Below are 9,001 nucleotides of genomic sequence, written 5' to 3'. Positions count from 1 at the left end.
ACGTTTCCATCACCACAAGGCTCCCTTATCTTGCGGTTATATAGCCACACACACCCCCGCCCTTCCTTCTTACCCTCCTGCTCCCAATCACTTTTTAACCTCAGCAACCACTAATCTATTCTCCATTTCTATAATTTTGTCAATGCAAGAATGTTTTAATAATGGAATCATACAGTAGGCAGCCTTCTGGGTTTGGCTTTTTTTTTTTTTTTTTTTTTTCACTCAGCATTATTCCCTAGAGATCCATTCAGGTTGTTGTGTGCATCAATAATTCGTTCTTTGTTATTGCTGAATAGTATTCCATAGAATGGACCACAGTTTGTGTGACATCTTATATATACTCCTGGATTGTTACCAATGTTTGGCTATTACAAATAAAGCTGCTATGAACATTCGTGTAGAGAGGCTTTTGCATGAACATATTTTTTAATTTCTCTGGGATAATGCCCAGAAGAGTAATTACTGACAATTGCATGTTTCCTTTTACAATAACACCAAAGCCGCTGTAGCATTTCCCATTCCCACCAGCAATGTACAAATAGTCCAGTTTCTTTGTATCTTCACCAGCATTTGGTGTTGCCAGTATTTTTAAAAAGCCTTTCTCAGAGGTACATTCAGTAGTCATATGTCATCGTGGTTTTAATTTGCATTCTGTGCATGGCTAATTATGCTAAACATTTTTTTCATGTGCTTATTTGTCATCTATATATTTTCTCTGGTGAAATGTTACTTCATGTCTCTTGTCCACCTTCTCATGTGACTTTTTATATTACTGTTGAGTTTTGAACTGGATCCTAGATAGTTCAGATACTAGTTCTTTATTAGAAATATGGTTTGCAAATATTTTCTCCCAGTTTGCAGTTTGTATTTTTAATCTTTTCATGTAGTCTTTCACAAAGCATAGCTTTTAAAATTTTATAAAGTCCAATTCATCATTAATGAATTTTAAAATATATAATTTAGATTTTTCTGAGGCTCTTTGGAGAAGCTTAATCGTGTTAAGCATATTCTAGCCTGTAGATTTTAACAAATCCTTTTGTCACTTAATTTCCACAGTTCAAAGGGAATATTTTCAAAGAGAGAAGAGTATGAATCCCTTATTTCCCCTTTGAATAGACATGTCTACTACTTCCAAGTTCAGGCTGTTGTTGCTGTTGTTGATTTTTCCCAGGGCTTTGTACATACTCTTTAATTGATTATGCCCCTCCCCCTTTTAAGGCAGATGTAAACAGCAACTGACAGGGCAGATGGTAATGTAAATCTATACCTTGGAGAGTTCTAAATAACAACCACATATGTGCAGTGCTGAAGTCATAGACCCTCAGCCTACAGCGCTCCCAGCGTAAGTGCAAGGAGCCATTGTGTCCACGGCATGATTTGTAGTCCAAGAGCCCTTTGATGTATGGCTGAATTCACTTGTGCCTTCATTCCTGATGGATGCCTAATGGTAACTAGCTTTAAATGAATATATTTTCACTTTAATCACAAATATCCCATCTTTATGAATAAGAATGTTTTATAAAATGATTGAACATTTCCAGACAACTTATTTTAGTCAATAATCTATAAAATGTTCTCGTAAAAGATTTGCCTTTCATAGCCAATCTAGGGGTAGTTTCTGTGTTGATGAGTGATGAGGCTCTAACTTCTCAATCCGGGGAGGGGGAAAGAGAGAGGGAGAGAGAGCACTGAATATTTATAGGCCTGTTTTATCCCAGAGATCTTGCTGGATCTCTTTGATTGTCTCCATCAGCCTCTTAGAGAGGAGAGTGAGCTGTCTCAGATCAATATCCTCTGGTAAGTAAGCACACTGTCTTTACTCTGGGCAGTTTTGAACACATGTCAGGTCCCGATAATAGGGAACTCTTTAATCTATAAGAAAATCTGATGTCATTTATTGTCATTTCACTGACAAAAATATAGTACATATTTAATCTTTCAGATATGAATTGTCATATTAAACAATAAATTCCTACTAAAATAAGAGGCAAGGTGAACGGTTGTCTTTTCCTATTTTATTTTAATTGGCATTTTAATTGAGATAATTGTAGATTCACATGTAGTTTTGAGAAATAATACAGAGAGATAGATCCCTTGTATATTGTGCACAGTTTCCCCCAATGGTGACGTTTTGTAAAACTACAGCACAATATCACAGTATCTCAAAGACAATATTGATATTGGTACAATCCACCTATCTTCAGATTTCCCCAGTTCTGTGTGTGTGTACTGAGTTCTATACAATTTTATCATTTGTGTAAGTTCTTGTATCCAGCACCAGTCAAGATACTAAACATTTCCAACACCGCAGAGATCTCTCCTGTTGCTCTTTTACAGCCATGCCCCCTCCCTTTACCATCCCAGACTCCATAGTGGTCCCTGACAACCACTAATCTGTCCTCCATCTCTATCATTTTATTGTTTCAGGAATGTTATATAAATTAAATCATACAGTATATATAACATATAACCACTGTTATTGTTTTTTTCACTTAGCATAATTCTCTGGAGATTCATTCAGGTGGTTTCATGTATCAGTAGTTCATTCCTTTTTATTGCTGAGGAATATTCCATGTTATGGATGTACCACAATTTATCTAACCCACTCATCTGTCAAAAGACATCTGAGCTGATTGCAGTTTCATCTATTGCAAAGGAAGCTACTGTGAACAATTGTGTACTTGTTTTTGTGTGCACATAAGTTTTAATTTCTCTAGCGCAAATAATCAAGAGTGCAATTGCTGGCCCATATGGTAGTTGCATGTTTAATTTTATAAGAAACTGCCAAACGGTTTTACAGAGCAGCCTGGCCATTTTTCACTTCCACCAGCAATGTGGGAGGATCCAGCCCCTTTGCATACTCACCAGCTCTGATGCTGTTACTATTTTTTATTTTACCCATTCTGATAGGTGTGAAGTGATATCTCACCAAGTTCTTAATTTGCATTTTTGATGGCTAATGATTTTGAACACGTTTTCATATACTTATTTGCCATCTGTATATCCTCTTCTGCAAAATGTCTCTTCATTCCATTTGCCCATTTTCTGTAATATTTTGTCCAGACCAGAAGTTCTCTCTTTTCCTTTCCTATATTTAACAAAGGGCAAATTGTCAACAAAAATGTTTGGTACTTAAGTGGTTACTACATGCCAGACACTGTTCTAAGCACTTGTTACCTAACTATTTGTTTAATTCTCACCACAATCCTATGAGGTAGATACTATTCTTATCATCACCTTCTTATGGATGAAGAAAGTGAGGCCCAAGGAGGTTAAGCAAACAGCTAAGAATTGGTAGAGACAAGATGCAATCCAAGAGTGTCTGACTCCTGCATCTGTGCTCTAAACCACTGACCAGACTCCAAATCTAAAGCTGCTTGAGAGTGAGAGAATACATACAGTTCAGGGAGACTCACTTTCAAAAAGACACAAGAGGACATTTTGCTAAAATTTTAACTTGTTATGGTTACTGGTGCTGACTTCCTTGGTGAATTTCATCAGAAGATACCAATGTGTAGACTTCTCTCCCAGGCCTTAAAACATCTGCTGTGGGCCAATAAAGCAGCAGCCAATTTTTGGCATCCAAGAACTGAAAGGGAGGTCTCCTCACACAAGAGGAATAATTTTATTCAATTATCATTCACTGAAGGTTGACTTGGTGTTGTTCCTGGTGTTAGGGAGTAAATATGAATAAGAGACAGCACGGATCTTTTAAGAGCTCATAATCTGATGGAAATAAGAGACAAATGCAGAAAAATCACAAGAAGGTGCGTTGAGTGCTCTACCAGAGATATGAGCCAAGTGCTCTGACAGCCCAGAGCAAGAAGCAAGAATCTGCTTCTGAGGAAATAAGTTAGGGTGGCTGAAGAAAGGAGAGATGGTTTTGAATAAAAGGAAGGAAAAAGATAATCTAGGCAGAGAAATAATAGCATATTCTTCCATCCATCCAACCATCCATCCATCCATCCATCCAACCATCCATCCATCCATCCATCCAACTATCCATCCATCCATCCAACTGAACTGTGAGAAATTTCGTGTGGGTGGTATGTTAGGTACTGAGATTCAGTGGTGAATAAAGTATAGTACCACCACAATTTCAAAGTCCTTTGTGTGGATTGAGGCAGGGAAGATGGCCAAGTACAGTCAAATTCTGAATGTTGGAAGAACGCAGTAGCCATTTCCCCACCCCTCTCAAAAAGTACAAAAAATTCCAATCTGTCTGTAGGAACAGTGTCATGGTTTCAAGAACTACCAATTTTTAAGTAAACCATTAAATTATTTCTGATGTTTTGGCCTCAATGATAGCATTTCCCCTGGGAATGTGGGTGAATCACATTAAGTGGTTAGGCTGGTCTCTACTTCCTGAGGTCAGTTGGCTGGCCTGAATATCTCTGAGGATGCACCACTCACTTATCAGGACCAGGCGTCAGAGCTTTCTGATGCTTGACTGGGAATCTGATCTGCAATTTGTCCCCTTTTTCCACACCTACCTTATTCTTTGTGCCACCTCGTTGCTCTTACACTCATTTTTTGCAGCTGACTCACTTCTAGGGTTTGGCCTATCCAGGTGTATTTATTGTCCAGTCTCTGGGTCCTGGCCTATACTGGTTTGTCTTGTCGAATGGAGACTCAGAACCATGAGGTCCTTAAGTGTCATTGTGACCAAAGGGGCCATAGTCACACTGATATTGAGAACCATTCTGATCCAAGGGACCACAGTTACTCTGACCCAGCTACCTTCCATTAAATTCCCACTATGATCTCCTAACTATATTCTGGCTAATGCTCATCACAACCTCATGAGGTATGTGTTCTCACTTTATGTTACAGGTGTAAAACCTGATTTTCAGAGACCAAGGTCCCTTGCCAATGCCACATAGCTAGTAAGAGCAAGGGAGTAACTAGAACAGAGCTCCCTCTTCGAGTCAGTATTCTTTCTTCCACTTCACTCCATAAAAGGCTTGATGCCTTCCCCAGTTGGCTCTGCATTGATGGTCTTCATGCCCTTCTATTCTCCTGCATCAATGAAATGGGTAGATCTGACTCATCATTTACTCGCTCATGAAAACCAAGCTGATTTTATTCTTTTTGAGTATCATGTTCTCAAAGCTGGGCATCTGGCAATTGTATGAAACAGTGATCACCACTCAGCTGAACAGCAAGGGAGCCATGTGGCTTTTATTCGGTTACTAATCCAAAACTTTGCTTGAATATTAATTTGATCACGGCTTCTCTGATGCTCAATTAAGTAAGTGTACTAAAGATGAGACACATGCTGAAAATATGCTGACTAATGCAGCTCCTGGTTATTAAGGGGCACTCGGACACTCTTTGGTCGCTGGTTACCACCTGCAGCACATGGGAATGTACAGGTCTGCAGAGAACTAATTCTTTGCTCTCTTCCCTCGCTTGCTTTCTTCCAGCTAAGCTATTAGAATTTTTCAAATCTGAGAATTGCCCGGATTCTGAGAAATCTCCACCAGAGAGGCAGCACAATAAAGGAACCAAGCCTAATCCCCACTGTGTCGCCAAAGCCTGTCAAACATTACCTCAAGCATTCATATAAGGCTGCCTTGTTGGAGGAAATTGGCGAGGGAATTGATGTCAGCTACCAGATGGTAATAACGGCAGACACAACGCACTGTTTATGGGGGCTTCTGAACACAGAGGGAACAAGCACATATATTTTCCCAAAGGGCACATAGAATTTTAAGGTATGTGCAATGTAAAGCTTTGTTGCTCAGAGAGAAGTGCTTAGATATGAGGGGATATCACATTTGAATTGTAGCCGCAAAAATATTAATAAGTAAGTTCATTAACTCTCTATGAACATAAGGAAAAGTGTCGACTAAGGTTTTTATGATGTGGAAAAAATCTTTTAAAGTTTTAGGACTTTGCCTCTTTGGTTTCAACTGCATGAAAAATGACACACAATTTAGGAATATGCGAAAGCAAATTTTAAACCCAGCATGTATTCAAAACAGCAGCTATAACTTCTGCACTTGATTTCAAGAAAATTACATGCCTCATATTACTATACTCATAAAGCCCAGTGGGAAACTCTCTTGCCTTTTGCCAATGAGAAGGTCAGCTACCCAGTTTCTGGCAAGGGTATCTGTGCAGAGTTTTGGCTTTCTTCTCCCATCTGTCCAGAATACCCTGGCCTGGAAGTGGCAGCTCTGGATTGCCTACATAGGAGCAGCCCAGGGATGCATTCTGGTCGGAAAACGAGGTTAGAGGATCTGCCTCCAAGCTGTATTTACAAAGTAAGCATGTAGTTTTTACTAAATTGTATGTTCATTTGGATTTGGATTGGTGGCATAGACTAAGTCAACCTTGCTTTATTTCTGCCAGTGCTTTCAGGGAAACTTTTCTTACATCTGCATCACAATCCAAGAAATTGTAATAATTCCTTTTGCTTTTGAGGTCAGTTTTGAATAACTATAACAAGAATCAAGGTTCACTTGACCTAATCCTATCTTACCTCTTCGACCTGGCTGCCCACTACTCCCTGAACTATTTCCTCCCTGATCTCCGTACATACTCTTGTCTCACATATACTGGAAAAGAAAGCACAAGATTCGAAGTCATAGAGAACTGGGCTTAAATCCTGTCTTTTCTATTTATACTCTTGGTGACCACAGAAAATGTAATCTCTTAGACTTCATATCCCAACTATGAAATGGGAATAATAATACATGTCTTACAGAACTGTGATGAGTATTGAGATAATACTATCAAAGTACCTGATACAGTGCTTGGCTCCATAGTAGGCACCTAATAAATACTCATTGTCTTCCCTTTCCTTTGTCTCGTCATTTATTCTTACATTCCCATGAATGGTAAAATTAAGTTTAAAAGTTTACTCTCTTCCCTCACCCTATTGATTTGAGATGTCATCTTTATCGTATACTTAATTTCTATTTGCAATTGAGTCTACCTCTGAATTTTCTATTCTGTTCCATTGCTCTGTTTTACCTAGTCAAGCACTAACACTACACTGATTTTATACCGGGTTTATGATATGATCTACTATCTGGAAAGACTATCCCCTTCTTTCATTGTTCGTATTTTTCTGGGGTTTTCTGCTATTCTTGCTTGTTTATTTATTTTAAAGAATGTTACCTCCAGAAAAATGGTGTTTTTATTTGAATTCAATTAAATTCATAAGTTTATAAATCAAGTAGGGAAGAACTGACGTCACCCCTTTATGAGCTTCAAATCTACTTTTTTGTTCTTCAGGACTGATTTTTAGTCTTTCTCATAGAGCTTTAGAATATTTTTTATTAAGTTTATGTGTATATTTGTGAGTTTATTTCATCTTTGCTATTATAGGTGGGACCTTTTATTGTATCTTCAAACTAGTTTTTATTTATACATGTAAAAGCTATTACTTTTTACATATTGATTTTACAATCTACTATCTTATCAAATGATCCTATGATTTTTAGCAATTTTTCCATTGATTCTTTGAGTTTCCCACATATAAAATTATCTCATATGTAAATAGAGATACTTCCATCTCTTTCTTTTCACTTCATATATCTCTAAGTTTTCTCTTTATGATAGCATTGTCTGATACAATATGATAATAACGCTTAATTGCTGAGGAAATTCCATAGCTGGCATTTCTATCTTGTTCCTGACTTTAGAGAAAAAGCCTAGAAGTTTTCTAATACATAGGGTACTATATTTGCTATTGCACTGAGTCATTTGGAAAGTATATAATAATTCTTATAGTTTATTGAGTTTTTTTCTTACATTAATGAGTTTTGAATTTTATCAGATACTTCTGCACCTGGGGAGAAAAAAATATGATCTTTCTCCTTAGCTTGATTAGTATGATGAATTACGTTCAAAGACTTTCTAATATTTAACAAACTTTATATGTCTGGGAAGAGGAATCACTTAGGACGCAGTATTTTTTAATTTTGTCATTATAGTCTATTGGTTGATAGTCTAAGGTTTTTGCATGGATAGCCATAAGTGAGACTGGTTTATAGTTTTCTTTTTGGTGTAATGCTTTTCAAGTTTTGGTGTCAATTGTCTCCCTTCACAAAATAAATTTGGAAATTTGTCTTCTTTTCTGTGCTTTGGAATAGTGTAAGTAACATTAGTATTATCTGATCTTTAAAACTTTGGTAGAATTCCCCACAAAACTGAGATCTGATCCCAGCACTTATTTTGTGAGGAATCCACAAAACTGTTTCCTCTTTGTCTTCTAGGGAGATTGGCCTGTTTAGACTTCTGTCTCTGCTTTGGATAATTTTGCTGCTACACATTTTTTAATACATTATTCATTTCAATTTAGGTTTTCAAATTTATATATAGACTTGTGTACAGTTAAGGTGAGCATAGAAATTATTTTCCAAATCAGGACATTCTTGAGAGCTACAGAGTGCGGTTGTTGGATGGAATGGTGGGAGCAAAGGCAGCCACTGCTCTGTGGAGTGGGACTAATGGTCACTCAAAGCCAAAGTCATTTCTTCAGATTTGTTGAAAGTCCCTGATTGAGGTTATTTCTCCTTAATCATTTCCCCACCATGACTTTTTTTTTCTTTCATTAGGCTGGCTAATGAATTGTCTATTTAAATTTTATTCAAAGAAACAATTTTTGTGTTTGTCTACTAATTCTAGTATTTTTGTTTTCTAACCCATTAAATACTGCTTTTGTCTTACTAGTTCCTTCCTTTGGCTTTTTAAATTTTGCTTTGTTTTCTTCTAGCTTTTGGAGTTAGGAATTAATTATACACACACACACACACAAGCACACATATATGTGTATTCTTTATATAGCATATATTTTTCCCTTTCAGTGCTTCAGCTGTACATCTGATATGCAATGTTTTCATTTTTTTTGTTTTTAAGAAATTCTCAATTTTGTTTAGTATTTCCCTTTTGACCTAGGAGCTGTGTGTGTGTGTGTGTGTGTGTGTATGTCTGTGTGTGAGTGTGTAATTTTTAAAACTATTATTATTTTTAATTCATTGTTAATTTT

The sequence above is a fragment of the Macaca nemestrina genome, chromosome 4, assembly GCF_043159975.1.
Source record: "Macaca nemestrina isolate mMacNem1 chromosome 4, mMacNem.hap1, whole genome shotgun sequence".
Taxonomy (NCBI): Eukaryota; Metazoa; Chordata; class Mammalia; order Primates; family Cercopithecidae; genus Macaca; species Macaca nemestrina.
This window is presented reverse-complemented; position numbering follows the sequence as displayed.